This window comes from Dendrobates tinctorius, unplaced genomic scaffold (genome assembly GCF_039654945.1).
Source record: "Dendrobates tinctorius isolate UK_male_01 unplaced genomic scaffold, ASM3965494v1 ptg000020l, whole genome shotgun sequence".
NCBI classification, from domain to species: domain Eukaryota; kingdom Metazoa; phylum Chordata; class Amphibia; order Anura; family Dendrobatidae; genus Dendrobates; species Dendrobates tinctorius.
Genome location: NW_027361688.1, coordinates 5704359 through 5726232, shown reverse-complemented (window position 1 = coordinate 5726232; position 21874 = coordinate 5704359). Strand labels below are relative to the sequence as shown.

Below are 21874 nucleotides of genomic sequence, written 5' to 3'. Positions count from 1 at the left end.
GAGAGAGATCGTCAGAAGATTATAAAGAAATTGCAAACAGCCCACTCTTAAAGGGGTTTTCCAGGATTTTTTTTTCTCATGGCGCTAAGAACTATCAGGCAGGCAACTATGCGCCTGTTCTACCCATAGCAGTCACCAACCAATCTTGCTGGCAATTCTGCTGCTTTATGTCAACAATGCGGCTCTTCTTCTGGGTTGCTCTGTTGTCGGGGCGTTACTGCTGACGTCATGCTGATTGACTGTCGACTCCCCGCAGTTATGCAGCGGGGAGCCGACTGGCTGTCAATCAGCATGACGTCAGCAGAGACAGAAAAGAAGCAGCTGCTCTGTTGACGTGAAGTCACCAGAAGCAACAGATTTTTCGGCAGGAGGAACAGAACATTAAAAAAATAAGAGCAAGTTCTTAGGTCCGGATAACCCCTTTAAGAAAATCACTAAGGAGGGGAAGGGGCTGTAAGAAGAAAGTCTAATTACCGTTTAGTGCCCGCAGCTACCGGACCGGAGTGTGCACGTGGCGTATGCGGTGTCCTCGGTTACTAGCTGATTTCTGGATGTTCATTGCCACTTTGCATTGATGCTGATGTCTCGATGTTATCAGCACTTTTTCTATTACGGCACTGACATTTTCTATCTTTCTTGTAGACCGGTCAGTCGGGATTTATGATAAAAGCTTTTTAAGTGATTTTTTTTATCTTTTTTTTTTTGCTCGACTAGGACTAAATGATATAAATGCTATAGAACAAGTCCAAGGAGGGGAGGTAGCCCGCAGCCTGTTATTCGGGGATGGTACCAACTTTTTTGGAGAAACTGGCCTTGGTTCATTGTGTTCTTTTCTCCTACAAAAGATGGGACAGTTGTTGGGTGGTCATATCTTGGGATGGTTAAAAATGATGGAGGAAACCAAGCTCAAAAAAGCCTAAATCTAATTCTAAGCCAAGGGTTCTTATCCTTTGACCTGAAGTTGGCGACCACCCTGTTCTGACCCTGTGCCGCGACTTCCTTCCAGACAACTCTAGCCCAAGAGAAGCAAGCGCTGCTAATCCATAAAGTGGTCAAATCGACCGAAAGAAGGTTCTCCAGACATCATTGCCCCAGCCATGGTACGCTAAGATCATTGACTCTTCTGAAAATCGAATTGTCCCAAAAATTTAACTTTCTACAAAGGAATGTGCCGACAATTTTAAAGCCTTCAATTGCTCTGAAGACAAGTGTGTGACATCTTAAGGTCTCCGAAGACTTTACTGAACACTTGTCAAGCTATTGAAGGCAAACCCAGTCTTAGCAATGTCCAAGTGACTGACTTCCCATATCTTGTTATTGGTAAATATGATGGGCTGTTACACACTATCTGTAAGCTTTATTCAGGCTCTTAAAGATTTGTATCCTTATTTCTGTGGCTCTGCTTTGAGCTGTGAATCGCAAAATAATGGCTGCTGCATTCCCTGCTTTTGCTTTTATGCTGGCAATAAAATAATCCCTCCTCTTTATAGCTAGAGCTATGCCGTGTGTGTGATGTGAAGCCCGTGCAGCCGCGTCTGAGGTCATGTGCACCTTCTCTGGCTCATTCAGTCTTCTTTTTTGTGTATAATGAGTCACAGATTGTTTGAGTTTGCCAGGTCGTAACATTTCCTAAAATTTATTACGAAATTAATTTGCATAAAATATATTCGCTCATCTCTACTTGCTAACTAATTTACATACAAATTTAAAGGAGTTATATCATATTCTTAATTAAAGAGCTCACCCTTCCCCTGCCTCCATTCCTCTGCCTCAGTTCCTCTGCCACCGCTCCTCTGTCTCCATTCTTCTGCCTTCATTCCCATTCCTCTCCCTCCAATCCTCTGCCTCCATTCCTCTCCCTCCACTCCTCTCCCACCGCTCCTCTGCCTCCATTACTCTCACTCCACTCCTCTCCCACTGCTCCTCTGCCTCTGCTCCTCTGCCTCCATTCCTCTCCCTCCACTCCTCTCCCACCGCTCCTCTGCCTCCATTACTCTCACTCCACTCCTCTCCCACTGCTCCTCTCCCACCGCTCCTCTGCCTCCATTACTCTCACTCTACTCCTCTCCCACCGCTCCTCTGCCTCTGCTCCTCTGCCTCCATTCCTCTCCCTCCACTCCTCTCCCACTGCTCCTCTCCCTCCAATCCTCTGCCTCCATTCCTCTCCCTCCACTCCTCTCCCACCGCTCCTCTGCCTCCATTACTCTCACTCCACTCCTCTCCCACTGCTCCTCTGCCTCTGCTCCTCTGCCTCCATTCCTCTCCCTCCACTCCTCTCCCACCGCTCCTCTGCCTCCATTACTCTCACTCCACTCCTCTCCCACTGCTCCTCTGCCTCTGCTCCTCTGCCTCCATTCCTCTCCCTCCACTCCTCTCCCACTGCTCCTCTCCCTCCAATCCTCTGCCTCCATTCCTCTCCCTCCACTCCTCTCCCACCGCTCCTCTGCCTCCATTACTCTCACTCCACTCCTCTCCCACTGCTCCTCTGCCTCTGCTCCTCTGCCTCCATTCCTCTCCCTCCACTCCTCTCCCACCGCTCCTCTGCCTCCATTACTCTCACTCCACTCCTCTCCCACTGCTCCTCTGCCTCTGCTCCTCTGCCTCCATTCCTCTCCCTCCACTCCTCTCCCACTGCTCCTCTCCCTCCAATCCTCTGCCTCCATTCCTCTCCCTCCACTCCTCTCCCACCGCTCCTCTGCCTCCATTACTCTCACTCCACTCCTCTCCCACTGCTCCTCTGCCTCCATTCCTCTCCCTCCACTCCTCTCCCACCGCTCCTCTGCCTCCATTACTCTCACTCCACTCCTCTCCCACTGCTCCTCTGCCTCTGCTCCTCTGCCTCCATTACTCTCACTCCACTCCTCTCCCACTGCTCCTCTGCCTCTGCTCCTCTGCCTCCATTACTCTCACTCCGCTCCTCTGCCTCAGCTCCTCTGTCTTCACTCCTCTGCCTCCTTTCCTCTCCCTCAGTTCTTCGGCTTCCATTCCTCTGCCTCTGTTCCACTGCCTCCATTCCACAGCCTCCGCTCCTCTGTCTCTGTTCCTCTGCCTCCATTCCTCTTCCTTCGTTCCTCTGCCTCCCTTCCAGCTTGCCAGAGACTCCAGATGGTTAACAGTTCAGATTAATTTGACTGTTGCACCTCCGGCCTGAACTGTGCACTCTCCAATGCGAAGCAGATTTTTGCCTCTGCAGCATAGGATACTGGCCACCTCTGAAAAATTGCAGAGGTGGCTGGCAGGCTAAACAATGAGCAACACATTTGTAAGAGTGGTGTACAGTACTATCACATTTCTAACCCTGAAGAAACTAATCGTGTGGTATTGTAGGGTAAACTACGTCCTGCGGTTTTGGGTAGATATTGTGCAGCTATGTGATATTATGTGGATTGCAATGTATTGTGACAGAGATTGTGATAATGTAGTATAAGATATCACAGGGTAAGACATAGTATAGGGCTCAGGGCATAACATACGCAGGATAAGGTAGTTGACAGAAGTTGGATAGTGACATTGGAGATGGAAAAGAGTTAATGTTTGGGACTAGCGCATGGTGGGAGGGACTAGGTAGGAAGGCAGTGGGAAACTTCAGGATAGCTAGTGAGATAGGACCAAGGTAATTTTCGTGCAGGAGGCAAGAGTCGGACAGCAAGGAAAGGTGACAGTGGTCTGGTCAGTATGAGGCCCTGTTATTATTCCCTGGGTGAATATATTCCGGTAATGTCTGGAGCTCAAGGCTCGATTCTAGTGATATAGATAGCACTTTATCCCCTTCTGTACAGCTGCGGCCTACTAGTTTGTGTACCGCACCCCACACATCACAGCACACTTATTCGAGGACACAAATTTTCTGTAAAGTGCCAGAGTGTCAGCGCGTGAGCCAGCAGCTGTGACCAGCGGTAAAAAGGTTACCGCTGGTCACAGGCGTCGACTGATGAGAGAAGCCATAATTGTCCAATTATGGACAATCCCTTTATTTACATTATATCCTGAATATATTAATGGGGACATAAAAGTAAAATGATGTAGAGGTGAGGGTGAGATAGCAGGGTCCAAAATGCCCTCTGCATTACAACAAGACCCTAGTATTATAAAAGCGGACCCTGCCACAGATTATGTACAAGAGCTCAAAAGCTTGAAACTACAAGGTAAGAACCGGAGCCTTTTGAAAAATAGTAAAAATGACGACGGCTTCTCCTGGCAGATTCTGAACGCCATATGTTTCAGCCAAGGTGTTCAAATGAGAGTAATCCCCCTAATTAGCATTGCTGGGCATAATAGCGCAGCGTGGCCCGAGCCAGATCCTGTCTGAACGTAACACGTGTTCCAGGCTTCAGGTCTGCGCTCTGCCAGCGAAGAATAAATGACCTTTACAGGCTGGAGAAACCACTCAGGACAAGATATATCCTGACTGTCACATTGCCTTAGCTCTCAGGTCCCTACTACTGACCGTACATCTCGACCGAGAAAGAATACTAATAGTTTCTGGGAATTCTTATATTGGTTAATTGTGATAGTTCTAATTAGACAGTATGTACAAGTATATAACTACTATAATACTGCTCCCTATGTACAAGAATATAACTACTATAATACTGCTCCTATGTACAAGTATATAACTACTATAATACTGCTCCCTATGTACAAGAATATAACTACTATAATACTGCCCCCTATGTACAGGAATATAACTACTATAATACTGCTCCTATGTACAAGAATATAACTACTATAATACTGTCCCCTATGTACAAGAATATAACTACTATAATACTGCTCCCTATGTACAGGAATATAACTACTATAATACTGCTCCTATGTACAAGAATATAACTACTATAATACTGCTCCTATGTACAAGAATATAACTACTATAATACTGCTCCTATGTACAAGAATATAACTACTATAATACTGCTCCTATGTACAAGAATATAGCTACTATAATACTGCCCCCTATGTACAAGAATATAACTACTATAACACTGCTCCTATGTACAAGAATATAACTACTATAATACCACCCCTATGTACAAGAATATAACTACTATAATACTGCCCCTATGTACAAGAATATAACTACTATAATACTCCCCTATGTCCAAGAATATAACTACTATAATACTGCTCCCTATGTACAGGAATATAACTACTATAATACTGCTCCTATGTACAAGAATATAACTACTATAATACTGCTCCTATGTACAAGAATATAACTACTATAATACTGCCCCTATGTACAAGAATATAGCTACTATAATACTGGCCCTATGTACAGGAGTATAACTACTATAATACTCCCCTATGTCCAAGAATATAACTACTATAATACTGCCCCCTATGTACAAGAACGTAACTACTATAATACTGCCCCCTATGTACAAGAATATAACTACTATAATACTGCCCCTATGTACAAGAATATAACTACTATAATACTGCCCCTATATACAAGAATGTAACTACTATAATACTGCCCCTATGTACAAGAATATAACTACTATAATACTGCCCCTATATACAAGAATGTAACTACTATAATACTGCCCCTATGTACAAGAATATAACTACTATAATACTGCCCCTATATACAAGAATGTAACTACTATAATACTGCCCCTATGTACAAGGATATAACTACTATAATACTGCCTCCTATGTACAAGAATATAACTACTATAATACTGCCTCCTATGTACAGGAATATAACTACTATAATACTGCCCCTATGTACAAGAATGTAAATACTATAATACTGCCCCCTATGTACAAGAATATAACTACTATAATACTGCTCCCTATGTACAAGAATATAACTACTATAATACTACACTCTATGTACAAGAATATAACTACTATAATACTCCCCTATGTCCAAGAATATAACTACTATAATACTGCTCCCTATGTACAGGAATACAACTACTATAATACTGCTCCTATGTACAAGAATATAACTACTATAATACTGCTCCTATGTACAAGAATATAACTACTATAATACTGCCCCTATGTACAAGAATATAGCTACTATAATACTGCCCCTATGTACAGGAGTATAACTACTATAATACTGCCCTTATGTACAAGAATGTAACTACTATAATACTGCCCCTATGTACAAGAATATAACTACTATAATACTGCCCCCTATGTACAAGAATATAACTACTATAATACTGCCCCTATGTACAGGAATATAACAACTATAATACTGCTACCTATGTACAAGAATATAACTACTATAACACTGCTCCTATGTACAAGAATATAACTACTATAATACCACCCCTATGTACAAGAATATAACTACTATAATACTGCCCCTATGTACAAGAATATAACTACTATAATACTACACTCTATGTACAAGAATATAACTACTATAATACTCCCCTATGTCCAAGAATATAACTACTATAATACTGCTCCTATGTACAAGAATATAACTACTATAATACTGCCCCTATGTACAAGAATATAACTACTATAATACTGCCCTCTATGTACAAGAATATAACTACTATAATACTGCTCCTATGTACAAGAATATAACTACTATAATACTGCTCCTATGTACAAGAATATAACTACTATAATACTGCCCCTATGTACAAGAATATAACTACTATAATACTGCCCCTATGTACAAGAATATAACTACTATAATACTGCCCCTATGTACAAGAATATAACTACTATAATACTGCCCCCTATGTACAAGAATATAACTACTATAATACTGCTCCTATGTACAAGAATATAACTACTATAATACTGCTCCCTATGTACAGGAATATAACTACTATAATACTGCTACCTCTGTACAAGAATATAACTACTATAACACTGCTCCTATGTACAAGAATATAACTACTATAATACTGCTCCTATGTACAGGAATATAACTACTATAATACTGCTCCCTATGTACAGGAATATAACTACTATAATACTGCTCCTATGTACAAGAATATAACTACTATAATACTGCTCCTATGTACAAGAATATAACTACTATAATACTGCTCCTATGTACAAGAATATAGCTACTATAATACTGCCCCCTATGTACAAGAATATAACTACTATAACACTGCTCCTATGTACAAGAATATAACTACTATAATACCACCCCTATGTACAAGAATATAACTACTATAATACTGCCCCTATGTACAAGAATATAACTACTATAATACTCCCCTATGTCCAAGAATATAACTACTATAATACTGCTCCCTATGTACAGGAATATAATTACTATAATACTGCTCCTATGTACAAGAATATAACTACTATAATACTGCTCCTATGTACAAGAATATAACTACTATAATACTGCCCCTATGTACAAGAATACAGCTACTATAATACTGGCCCTATGTACAGGAGTATAACTACTATAATACTGCCCTTATGTACAAGAATGTAACTACTATAATACTGCCCCTATGTACAAGAATATAACTACTATAATACTGCCCCCTATGTACAAGAACGTAACTACTATAATACTGCCCCCTATGTACAAGAATATAACTACTATAATACTGCCCCTATGTACAAGAATATAACTACTATAATACTGCCCCTATATACAAGAATGTAACTACTATAATACTGCCCCTATGTACAAGAATATAACTACTATAATACTGCCCCTATATACAAGAATGTAACTACTATAATACTGCCCCTATGTACAAGGATATAACTACTATAATACTGCCTCCTATGTACAAGAATATAACTACTATAATACTGCCTCCTATGTACAGGAATATACGGTAACTACTATAATACTGCCCCTATGTACAAGAATGTAACTACTATAATACTGCCCCCTATGTACAAGAATATAACTACTATAATACTGCTCCCTATGTACAAGAATATAACTACTATAATACTACACTCTATGTACAAGAATATAACTACTATAATACTCCCCTATGTCCAAGAATATAACTACTATAATACTGCTCCCTATGTACAGGAATACAACTACTATAATACTGCTCCTATGTACAAGAATATAACTACTATAATACTGCTCCTATGTACAAGAATATAACTACTATAATACTGTTCCTATGTACAAGAATATAACTACTATAATACTGCCCCTATGTACAAGAATATAGCTACAATACTGCCCCTATGTACAGGAGTATAACTACTATAATACTGCCCTTATGTACAAGAATGTAACTACTATAATACTGCCCCTATGTACAAGAATATAACTACTATAATACTGCCCCCTATGTACAAGAAAGTAACTACTATAATACTGCCCCTATGTACAAGAATATAACTACTATAATACTGCCTCCTAGCTGTGAGGTTGTGTGTCAGTGGTTCTCCTGATGTCTGGAGCAAGCCCAGGGAGGGGCCACCCTGGGCGGGGAAGCTCCCCTGGCAAGGCCCAGGCTTCCCGGCCTACACTGGGACAAGCCTCCCAGGCTTCTAATATGAATGTTAATCCCAAAGCCGCTGTGAGTCCAGTGAATGCAGCGAGTCAAAGCTGCAGCAGTTCTATGAAGAAGGAAACAGTTGTGAGTAAAGTTTTGGGAGGAAAACCTTCTCCAGTTCCAGCAAAGAAGCAAGAAGGCAATGTGTCAGTGAGTGATGGAATCCAGCTGAATGTGAAGTCTTGTAGCTCCCCAGTCAGTAAGCAGCTCCTGCCTGGTGCACAGGTGAGATCGGCCCCAGCTGTGCAGATCACCTCTCCTGCTTCCAGGCAGAGACGGACGTCTTTGGAAAGACAGACAATGCAGGAGAACCTACAGCACATGGCAGTATGGCGCGGTCAGGACGCACACGGTCGCAATCAGGTGGCAGCGATAAACCTGCTGCGGAGCCTGCATCCAGCCAAGAGGCCACAAAACCATCTGTGGTGGACCCGCACAAGACTGTCTTCAAAACCCCTGTACCCGTGGTCAAGACTAAGCCTGTGGAGCCGGCGCGTGCACCCGAGCTGCAGCTAGCGGATGAGATATCGGGACTTGTCTGAAAACTGGGTGAGTTACAGCAGCAAAAAAAAGCGCTGCAAATGGAGGTAGACCTCGTCTATAGCCTAAAAACCACTAATCCTGCCAGTAATGAGGCCTATGACCTGAGACTGAACACACTGGGTGTACAGCTGGCGAGTGTTGTACAGGACACTGAATCTGTGCTGGAGAGCATGGGGCCCCTGGCAGAGACCTACAGGAACCGGGAGCGGTTCGCCTCCTATAAGCAGGGCTGTGCTGTAGAGGCCAGGACCCCTGATGTTCAGGACGGGACCCCCCAGCAGCGGACACGGCCAGTGTTACAGGCTGCCCGCTTCTGCTTCCAGGAGGGAAAACAACTGCAGCAGCCGGCAGCTCAGTGTGAACAGGAGCATGCACTTCAGACTGCAGCAGAGGCACCACAGGTCCCAGAGTGCCCCACACAGGAGCAGGACAGTGTATGTGAGACTGTTTGTGCTGATGAGACAGCCGAGTGTGAACAGGAGCACACACTGCCGACTCCAGCAGAGGCACCACAGGTCCCAGAATGCCCCACACAGGAGCAGGACAGTATATGTGAGACTGTTTGTGCTGATGAGGCTGAGGCTGAAGCACAGACTGTGGCTGGGGATGCTGTGCCCATGGGGTCGGGGGTTGGAGGGGTTTCACACTCTGTATTGGACGTCGCACTGTCTGATGATAATGATGCTGCTCATGATAATGTGCATGATATGTGTGATTATCCCCCTTTGCCATCCAGTCCACAAGGTGTGACAGCGCCCCCTGCTGCAGGCCCTCTCCCTGTCAGTCAGCCCAGTGTGACCCAGCAGGTGCCCCCCAGGAATGCCTGGAGCCGCGGCGCCCCATCCTTCACTTCCAGCGCCAGGTATACCGGCCAGACATTCAAGCGCATTAATGTGGTGCGGTTTAAATACATAGGTGCCAAGGAGGATCTGCCACAACGCAGGTATGTGGTGAAAGAGCTGCTCTGCGGCCAGATGGGGTTTGTGGCAAATGAGATACTGGCAGTGTCTAATCTTCAGGACAGGCAGGGCTACGAGGTCAGCTTCAAGCTCATGTCTGACCTGGATAGATTCTGGGCCAATTACCCCAAGTTCAGAGATGCTGAGGGCTGGAATAAGTTTGTGTTGGTTCCTATCTCCAGGCCGGACACTGTCACAGTGAATATCACCTTCTGGAATGAGGCCGTTCCTCCACAGGACATCGAGGTGTGGCTCCGGAGACACTGTGACCTCGTCTCTCGACTCACCAAGGTCAGAGATGAGGATGGTATCTGGACAATGGGGTGGCGGGTCTTGGTAAAATTGCGGCAATGTGATAACATCACTGCCCACTTACCCAACTCCTTCTTCATGGGGAGGGAGAAGGGAAGGTGTTATTATCCAGGGCAACCCAGAAAGTGCTTCAAATGTGGTGGGAAAGGTCATCTGGCTAATGCCTGTACTGTGGTGAAGTGCAGTCTGTGTGGGGCAATCGGCCATGTCGCTGCAGACTGCCGGGACGTCAGGTGCAACCTCTGTGGTAGGATGGGCCACCCTCACAGGAACTGTCCAGACGCCTGGCACAACATCTGCAGAGTCTTCCCTGATGAGTTAGTGATGGCAGGGGCAGAGGCTCAGGAGGATGAGGATGTGGTGGCAGGGACACATGAGGAGGAGTGTTTAATGTCAGGAGAGATGTTGACCAGCTCAGATGCCCACCAGGAGTCCACTCAGGCAGCACCAGAGAAGCAGGGTGCAGAGGGGAACATGGAGGCCGTCCATCAGGTCCAGCAGCCTCAGATAGCCCCCCCTTCAGCATCGCTGTCTGTATCTGATGACTGGAGCATTAATAATAATAAAAGGAAGAAAAAGAACCCCTCCTCCCGTAAACCTGAGGCAGAATATGACACTGGTCAGAGTGCTAGTAAGAAGGTTCAGAATTCTGCAGGAGTGATGGTCGTGTCCAACAAGTATGGAGTTTTATCTGAGTCCAATGGTGATGATTATGAGGAAGAGTTGAGGAAGGTTGATGCTGAGTGTGACAGGGACATAGAGGACCATCCCCCGCCAAAGAGGAAGCCCTTATCTGTGGACCCTCAGGTAGAGTCTGACATGGACACCAGTGGTGGACAGAACATCTCTGACTCATGATGATGGCTGTTACTCTGCTCCTTCTATATTGTGTTGTGATGGCGGGGTTCTCATTGACAGTGACCTCGAGCAATGTGAATAGCATTAAGCTGAGGAGAACTAGACACGTGGTGTACGAACATCTCAAATATCTGGACACAGATGTCATCTTCCTGCAGGAGACACGACTGACATCTCTGGGGCTTATGAGAGAGGCTGAGAGGGAATGGCGGTCCGGTCCTTCTTTCTGGTCACTGGCTGTGGAGCCTTACGCCGGGGTCGCTGTCCTGTTTAACACTAATGATGTGACTGTGCATAGGATGACGGAGGTGGTCATGGGAAGATGTCTGGTCTTGGAAGTCACTGTCCATGGGAGGCGACTCCAGCTTATTAACATCTATGGGCCACAGACAGTGACGGACAGGATCCAGCTGTTTAATGACGTCAAGCCTTACCTCTTCACTTCTCTTCCAGTGGTGATGGCGGGGGACTTTAATGCCATAATGACATCAGGTGACAGCTCCTCGGGCAGGGCAGTGACCAGGGACGGTAAGGTCCTACATAACGTCATAATGCAGGCAGGATTGACCGACGTTTTCACACAGGGTGGGCGACAGCCAAAATTCACGTATTCATGTTCCAACAGGAGCAGTAGGATAGATTTTGCTTTTGTCAGTCCTACTGAGGCTGTCGGCGCCCTGAGTGAGAAGGTCGTCCCTTACTCTGATCACCTTGCCTTGTGCTTCTCTTTGGGTTCCTCTAACCGTCCGGACATTGGTAGAGGGTTGTGGAAGCTCAATTCCAGTCTCCTGGATGATGCCTATGTTCAGAGCCGTGTTCACTCCCTTATCCAGCTTCATCTAGACAGGGTTGACTTCTATGACAACATGACCGACTGGTGGGAGGACGTCAAGGAGGATATCAGATCCCTCTTAAAGAGACTGTCAGTTAATAAAGGGAGGAATAAGTACAGCCAGTACCTAAAGCTGCGCAAAGAATTGGAGTCACTGTATTCGGCGGGCGGGGATGACAAAGTGAAGATCGACCGACTGAAATCTGAGATAAAGCAGTATCAGTATAGCAGGTATACCTCCCTGGTTCTTGAACGGGATTATGGGTCCTTAGGGGCCCCTGATCCCTTTGAGAATTGCAGGGAGAGGGTGGCCAAAAAAATGGTCATGGGTCTCATTGACTCCCAGGGTGTATTGCAGGATTCACGGGAGGGTATCCTGGAGGTGGTGAGATCTTACTATGCTGACTTGTTTCAGAGGAAAGTTTTGCATAAAGATGACTCAATTCTTGGAGGAAACTCCAGTGCCTGATACTAATGATCTGGACTTTTCTCCTTTGACAGCAGAATTAACGGTGGAAGAAGTTAAGGAGGCTATTGATAAGTTATATCTGAAGAAGGCACCAGGTCCAGATGGTATAACGGCAGAATTTTATAAGAAATTCAGAGACCTCCTGGTTCCAATTCTCGTGGATGTGTATAGAAATTGTCTAGAAAATCACCTGATGCCTCCATCCATGAGAGTGTCCTCGTTAATTCTGCTGTCTAAAGGTAAAGAGCCGAGTGACATCAAGAACTGGAGGCCGATTGCCCTCTTGAATGTGGACAGGAAGATTCTAGCAAAGATCCTATTTTCTAGATTAGTCTGTTTGTCCCCGGCACTGTTGGCAGGCTCTCAGTTTGGCACAGTAAAAGGGCGGAACATCTCTGGAGCAGTCATCTCGATACGAGAGATGTTTGAGAGATGTAAAGCTCTGCGGTGTGGGAGATATGTTGTTAGTCTGGACCAGGCTAAAGCCTTTGACAGGGTTGATCATGACTATCTGTGGGCCACTTTGTCAAAGTACGGTATTCCGGGACAATTTGTGGATTGGTTGAAGACGTTGTACAGAGAGGCGGTGAGCTTTCCTCTGATTAATGGTTGGCAGGGTGACACTTTTGGAGTTGGGGCGGGGGTGAGACAGGGCTGCCCAATGAGTCCGCTCCTGTATGTTTTTGCCCTAGACCCATTTCTGAGGTCACTGCAGGAGTGCGATTTTCAGGGGGTGCCTGTCCCCCACTGCCCGCCTCTGAATGTTGTTGCCTATTCGGACGATGTGACACTGGTGATCTCCAATCCTTGTGAGGTGCAGATGTTATCTGCGTCCATCAGAAGCTACTCAGAGGCCTCCGGGTCTCTGGTCAACCCTGAAAAGAGTCAAGCTCTGTGGACATTACATACTGAGCCCAGCTTTGATCTGCCGCAGTTTTCCAAAGCCTCCACCCATATTAAGATCCTAGGGGTTAAATTTGGGAGGGATGATAATGCCACGCTAAATTGGGAGAAATTGGAAACCGGAAATGCAAAGGTTCAGCGATGGAAGAACTGGAGGCTGACCTACAGAGAAAGGGTCACAATGTTGAAGACTTACCTGGTCCCCGTCTTCTTGTATATCTCTGTCATTTTCCCTTTGCCAGAATCTTTCTCAGCGAGGCTCTTCAGCCTGTTCTTCCAGCTCTTGTGGGGGAATAGGATGAACCTGATAAAGAGGGGAATAACGTACCTACGGTGGAGAGAGGGCGGGCTGGATATGTTGAATCCAAGGGTTTTCTTTGACTCCTTGTTTCTAAAGGTGAATTTTGGGAACATGGACTCAAACAGTAGCTCCCTGTGGGTAAATAGTATCAGGTATTGGATATTGCCTTTTGCGGAATCTTGGGTGCGGGGCGGCAGTCTCAAGAGGAGGAGATGGACAGGTGACCACCTCCCCCAGTATCTGAACTATGGTCTGAAGTGTGTTAGGAGGTGGGGACTGGAGAGGTCTTACATTGAGAACAGTACGAGAAGAGACCTGTATGCTCGTGTATGTAGGACTTTCTTCTACTCTCCACTGGCCCTGAGAGATTGTGTCACCACCACCCTGCAGGAAAGCCTTAGGTTCCTAAACGGGAAACGGCTACCTCCTAAACTGTTTGATGTCACTTGGCTTTCACTGCATAGTCGGCTCTTTGTCAAAGGGAACCTGAAACATCTGTGTGTCTCTGATCGGAATTGTCCCCTTGGTTGTCAGCAGGAGGAGACTATGGAGCACTTCATATGTGATTGCTGGGGAGGGAGGAAGATCTGGGAGGAAGTGTCAGATAATCTAAAAATCCCCAGACTGCAGACTCTAAAGTATCCTGACATAATCTATGGTGTCCCCTCCACTGTTAGTAACATCAACAGAGAGACGATGTACATTATAATCAGTGTCATCAAATACTATCACTGGCACATGAGAACCCGGGTGTCACTGCACAATGAGCCGTTCGATAACACCGCTGCAGCCAATCAGGTTATGTCAGAACTCCGGTGGATAAAATCACTAGAAGTTGGAAGGAGTCCAAGAAACATAACGTTATGGAGAAACGTAAAGTTCAGTTAGAAAATATGATAATGTTTTTTTTGGTTTTTTTTTCCCTCTAACTTTCTTTTTCCATCCCCAGGTTTGGACACTTTAATTTATTTATGAATATGATCTGATCATTAGTGCTGCGTATATATTACCTAAGTGGTTTGTGTTTTGTAATACTGGATGATTTTTGTTTTATTATAATTGTTTTTATGTTTGGGTTTTTATAATAAAAATTGCCCCCTATGTACAAGAATATAACTACTATAATACTGCCCCTATGTACAAGAATATAACTACTATAATACTGCCCCTATATACAAGAATGTAACTACTATAATACTGCCCCTATGTACAAGAATATAACTACTATAATACTGCCCCTATATACAAGAATGTAACTACTATAATACTGCCCCTATGTACAAGGATATAACTACTATAATACTACCTCCTATGTACAGGAATATAACTACTATAATACTGCCCCTATGTACAAGAATGTAACTACTATAATACTGCCCCCTATGTACAAAAATATAACTACTATAATACTGCTCCCTATGTACAAGAATATAACTACTATAATACTACACTCTATGTACAAGAATATAACTACTATAATACTCCCCTATGTCCAAGAATATAACTACTATAATACTGCTCCCTATGTACAGGAATATAACTACTATAATACTGCTCCTATGTACAAGAATATAACTACTATAATACTGCCCCTATATACAAGAATGTAACTACTATAATACTGCCCCTATGTACAAGAATATAACTACTATAATACTGCCCCTATATACAAGAATGTAACTACTATAATACTGCCCCTATGTACAAGGATATAACTACTGTAATACTGCTCCCTATGTACAGGAACATAACAAATATAATACTGCTCCTATATACAAGAATATAACTACTATAATACTGCCTCCTATGTACAAGAATATAACTACTATAATACTACCCCCTATGTACAAGAATATAACTACTATAATACTGCTCCCTATGTACAGGAATATAACTACTATAATACTGCCCCTATGTACAAGAATGTAACTACTATAATACTGCCCCCTATGTACAAGAATATAACTACTATAATACTGTCCCCTATGTACAAGAATATAACTACTATAATACTGCCCCTATGTACAAGAATATAACTACTATAATACTGCCCCTATGTACAAGAATATAACTACTATAATACTGCTCCCTATGTACAGGAATATAACTACTATAATACTGCCCCTATGTACAAGAATGTAACTACTATAATACTGCCCCCTATGTACAAGAATATAACTACTATAATACTGTCCCCTATGTACAAGAGTATAACTACTATAATACTGCCCCTATGTACAAGAATATAACTACTATAATACTGCCCCTATGTACAAGAATATAACTACTATAATACTGCTCCTATGTACAGGAATATAACTACTATAATACTGCTCCTATGTACAAGAATATAACTACTATAATATTGCCCCCTATATACAAGAATATAACTACTATAATACTGCCCCTATGTACAAGAATATAACTACTATAATACTGCCCCTATGTACAGGAATATAACTACTATAATACTGCTCCTATGTACAAGAATATAACTACTATAATACTGCCCCCTATGTACAAGAATATAACTACTATAATACTGCCCCTATATACAAGAATGTAACTACTATAATACTGCCCCCTATGTACAAGAATATAACTACTATAATACTGTCAGATGTTTTCTATATCTCCGTATTTTCAGTGTGTGGACCCTGGGGGTCTCTCTCGGTCTCCCCGCCTCTGTATCCCCCGTGATATCACCCGTGGTGGGCTGACTTATTCTGGGTGTAGCGGTCTTATATCGGATTCCTTGTTACATCCGCGTGAATGTTTCCTGATTAGAGATTAGGTAAAGCGAGTGGATTTGGGATCAGTAGAGATTGATTTCCTTCCCGCTGTGCGCTTGTGTTTGGCTTCTGCCTTACCATTCGGCCGAGTGCTAAATACTTTTGTCTTTGAGCCGCTAGAAGTCATTTCGATTGAAGATGTTCAACGAGCAGGAAATCGAATCTATTTTGCGAGGTAATGGCAAAAAAAAAAACAGCCATCCGTTACTGACGACAGGGCGCTCACCACCACTCCGTACATCTTGTCTTTCCATGACATAATTCCATCCCGTCACATGATCTTATAAAAAGGGGAAGTGGCGTTGCTGCTGATTGGCTGTTCATAAAAGTAACTTCCTTAAGAAAAGGTTCTAGTACTGTATATGGGGGACACTCAGTAACAGTGGCACAGTTTATGGTGGCACACTCTTTCTTAGGCACTATATACAGGGTATATTGCGCCAATGGTACTTTAAGTGGGTACTCTTTAGCTTTGTCACTGTCTGTGGGGTACTCCTTTGTTAGGGCACTGTATACGGAGGTGCATTCTGTCCAGGGCACTGTTTATAGTGTCCGTCTCTGGTGGGTGTGCTGTATATAGTGGCACTCTCTCACAGGGGCACTATGAATTGTAGTTCTTCCTGCCCGGGGTAACGCAATAGTAGTGCACTCTTTAGCTGCAGCACTTTATATGGGGGGTTCTTTCTCTATGAGAAACTGTTATTGGGGGGTCACACTCTGGCTGGGATTCTGTACATGGTGGCCTTTTCTAACAAGGTTGCTCTTTGCCCGGAGCAATGTGTATAGTCGCACTCGCTAGCTTGGTTAATGAATACGGGGACACAATCTGACTAGGGCCCCTTTTTAGGGCACTTTCTGGTCTGAGACTTTATAGGGTAGCACTTTCAGTCTGGGGCACTTTTTAGGGCATTCTTTGGTTGGGTACTGTTGTATCACTTCTCTACTGATGGCACTGTTTATGGGCGTACTCTGGCACAGCGCTATATATACAATATTAGCACTTTCTACTTGGGATACATTTATGGGGGCATTCTATGCCTGGGGTAATTTTATGGGAGATGTCTATGGCTGGGGCACTATATACAGTAGCATATTATGCTCTTTTATGGGGGAACTCTATGACACATTCAGTTTTACACTCTATGCCTGGGGCACTTTTATAGTTGTACTCTATAACTGGGTACTTTTTTGGGTGCACTCTATGTTTGGAACAGTTTTATGGGTGCAACTTTATGTTTGGGACACTTTTATGGGTGTACGCTATGTTTGGGCTGCTTTTGTGGGTGTACTCTATGTTTGGGCTGCTTTTATGGGTGCACTCTATGCCTGGGACACTTTTATGGGTGTACTCTATGTTGGGCTGGTTTTATGAGTGCACTCTATGCTTGGGGTACTTTTATGGGTTGCACTCTATGTTTAGGGCACTTTTATGGGTGCACTCTATGTTTGGGGAACTTTTACGGGTGCACTCTATGTTTGGAGTACTTTTAAGAGTGCACTCTATGTTTGGGGCACTTTTATGGGTTCACTCTATGTTTGGAGCACTTTTATGGGTGCACTCTATGTTTGGGGCACTTTCATGGAGGCACTCAATGTTAGAAGCACTTTCATGGAGGCACTCCATGTTTGGGGCACTTTTATGGAGGCACTCTATGTTTGGTGCACTTTTATGGGTGCACTCTATGTTAGGGGCACTTTTATGGGTGTACTCTGTTTGCGGTGCTTTCATGGAGGCACTCTGTTTGGTCTGGTTTTATGGGTGCACTCTATGTTTCGGATGCCTTTATGGGTGCACTCTATGCTTGAGGTACTTGTATGGATGCACTCTATGTTTGGGATGGTTTTATAGGTGCACTCTAGGTTTGGGGCACTTTTATGGGTGCGGTTTTATGAGTGCACTCTATGCTTGAGGTACTTTTATGGGTTGCACTCTATGTTTTGGATGCTTTCATGGAGGCACTCTATGATTGGGGCACTTTCATGGAGGCACTCTATGTTTGGGTCACTTTCATGGAGGCACTCTATGTTCGGGTCACTTTCATGGAGGCACTGTATGTTTGGGGCATTTTCATGGAGGCACTCTATGCCTGGAGCACTTTTATAGGTGCATTCTATGTTTGGGGCACTTTCATGGAGGCACTCTATGTTTGGGCTGGTTTTATGGTTGCACTGTATGTTTAGGGCACTTTTATGGGTGCACTCTATGTTTGGGGTGCTTTCATGGAGGCACTCTATGTTTGGGGAGCTTTCATGGAGGCACTCTAGGTTTGGTGCACTTTCATGAGTGCACTCTATGCTTGGGGCACTTTTATGGGTGCAATCCATGTTTGGGGTGCTTTTATGGGTGCATTCTATGTTTGGGGTGCTTTCATGGAGGCACTCTATGTTTGGGGTGCTTTCATGGAGGCACTCTATGTTTGGGGTGCTCTCATGGAGGCACTCTAGGTTTGGGGCACTTTCATGAGTGCACTCTATGCTTGGGGCATTTTCATAGGTGCACTCCATGTTTGGGACGCATTCATGGAGGCACTCTATGTTTGGGGTGCTTTCATGGAGGCACTCTATGTTTGGGGTGCTTTCATGGAGGCACACTATGTTTGGGGAGCTTTAATGAGTGCACTCTATGCTTGGGGCACTTTTATGGGTGCACTCCTTGTTTGGGGTGCTTTTATGGAGACACTCTATGTTTGGGGTGCTTTTATGGGTGCATTCTATTTTTGGGTGCTTTCATGGAGGCACTCTATGTTTGGGGTGCTTTCATGAAGGCACTCTAGGTTTGGGGCACTTTCATGAGTGCACTCTATGCTTGGGGCATTTTCATGGGTGCACTCCATGTTTGGGACGGATTCATGGAGGCACTCTATGTTTGGGGTGCTTTCATGGAGGCACTCTATGTTTGGGGTGCTTTCATGAGTGCACTCTATGCTTGGGGCACTTTTATGGGTGCACTCCATGTTTGGGGTGCTTTTATGGAGGCACTCCATGTTTGGGGTGCTTTCATGGAGGCACTCTATGTTTGGGGTGCTTTCATGAAGGCACTCTATGCTTGGGGCATTTTCATGGGTGCACTCCATGTTTGGGACACATTCATGGAGGCACTCTATGTTTGGGGTGCTTTCATGGAGGCACTCTATGTTTGAGGCGCTTTCATGAGTGCACTCTATGCTTGGGGCACTTTTATGAGTGCACTCCATGTTTGGGGTGCTTTTATGGAGGCACTCCATGTTTGGGGTGCTTTTATGGAGGCACTCCATGTTTGGGGTGCTTTTATGGAGACACTATGTTTGGGGTGCTTTCATGGAGACACTTTATGTTTGGGATCCATTCATGGAGACACTCTATGTTTGGGATCCATTCATGGAGGCACTCTAGGTTTGGCCTGGTTTTATGAAGGCACTCTATGTTTGGGGTGCTTTTATGGAGGCACTCCATGGCTGGAGCAGATTACATTATGGCAGCTGGAGCTCAGTATAGTGTGACCCTGTAGCTCTGCAGATGTGGGCGATAAATGGACAATCTCCACTCCTTTACACCTCTCCATACAGTGTGCAGGTGGCTGCAGGCTGAGATCCTTCGCTGCTCCGGGGCAGCAGAACGGAGCTGATTTGTATTCACTTTCGAGGCTTCCTCCGGTGCAGACTGTGGCTTTATCTGCCAAAATGCTCCAGGGGACCGTAAAAAGGAATGTTAATAAACACAGTTAAATCTGTTATGTGCTGCAAGATTAAAAGGCCTCTGAAATCCCAAACTGCCCTCGGCGAAGCCTGTAAAGTGCGGACGACTTCCACATAAGAGACGACTTTACGTATGGACCATAATCAGATTCTACGTGGTCGTATTTGTGCCAACACAAGGTTAAGGCGGTTAAAATTTTGTTACGCATCAGCTGGGAAGCGGCGATGGGGGGGATGTTTGGAGATGACTGGTGGACTCAAAGGACCTCTGCTACCGCAGTGCACCTTGGGCAATTGTCACACTGATTGGAATGAAGCAGGTCATTGTCATTTTGTAGTTTTGATCTAATTCATGAGTAGAAACGTATTAATATCAAATCTAGATATGGCTCGTACCTGTATAGGATCCCTTTAAGTTTTCTTGAAGGAGCACTGACCCATTGAACATGGTGTCTTACAAGCAGTATGTTATAGAGCTGGAGAAGCGGAGCAGATCGATATATAGTTTTGCAGGAAAAGATTCTATATAACTTGTAATTTATTCATTTTTATGCTTATGAGTCCAATGGGTGGGACTATAAACGATGGACCGCCTTCCCTTCATGACTGTGCTCCTCCCAGTGGACTCCCAAGAATAATAATTATTCTGAATCTTTTCCCACAATCTTAACACCTCCAACTGTTGGCCACAGATATGGCTACACATGCAATGTGACAGGCTATTCAACTTCCGTGAGTGGAGACCACCACCCAATAATATATTAGAGGTCTTTTATTGAGTTCCTCATCAATGTCTACTAGGACCTTCCCAGGGATGTCTGCATCGGTTGCACTGGTGATAGAGAAGACATTATGGTCAATATCGCTGAGAGGTGCAGACTCTGTCCAGTCAGGGATACTGGTGTGGATAAGACAAGTGGTTCTATCAAGCCAGGCTGAATTAGGCATTACCACACCCTACACCCCTACCGGCATACTGATGACCTTGACCACTTTTGATCTGTAATCCCTCCTAAATTTGACCCTGGATTGTCCGCCTCTGCTCCTTAATGAACTTCTGGTATTTGACCCAGGCTTTTCTCTAACTTTAGTTTTGTCTACTGTTTGATCCCTTTCTTGAATCTCCTTTTTCATCCCTTCTGATACTGACCTGGCTTTGTTTGACCATATTTGTCTCAAGCTTGCTCCTCTGGCCAGCAGCTACTCCGTGGTTGCAACCAGGGTGCCCCAGAATATGTCCACATCCTTTTATAGAGATTAAAGGGTGAGGGCAATGGTTCCTCTAAGACTTCCTAGATGGAGTGTGTGACGACAGCGCACCCTGTGCCACCAATATGTCACGATCCCACCTCTGACACGGGTATGTCAGCGGGTGGAGGGATGCGACGCACTGCCGGCTCACGGCTATCACAGGCGCAGTGGGGGGCTTATCTTAGTTATCCCGCCACTGGTACCATGTGACAAAAATATACAGCAAGCTAATCTTGCTCTAACAATTTATCACAGGGGGGCTATTTTGGATGAACCACCACTGCTAACAACCTTCCCAGAACTGTGGGGATATATGGATATCCCACCTTCTCAGTTCCACTTTGGAACTCGCAGCTCTCCGGCGCCACCCATATCCTCAGGTCAGTCAGGGAACCGCACCTGGGATAGTTAGTCGCCGGATGGGCTGCTTGCTGGTAACGGGCAATTAGACTACTGCAGTAAGGGAATTATCAATGCCTTGGCCACAGCCACTCATTCAGCAT

At 44.5% G+C, this 21874-nt stretch overlaps 1 long non-coding RNA gene across 1 annotated transcript in view; it reads right to left on the bottom strand.

Annotated features, from left to right (window-relative positions):
• The window catches only part of LOC141083336 (uncharacterized), a 150076-nt gene that overhangs the window by 104299 nt on the left and 23903 nt on the right, over positions 1-21874 (bottom strand). The gene's annotated exons all lie outside the window — the stretch shown is intronic.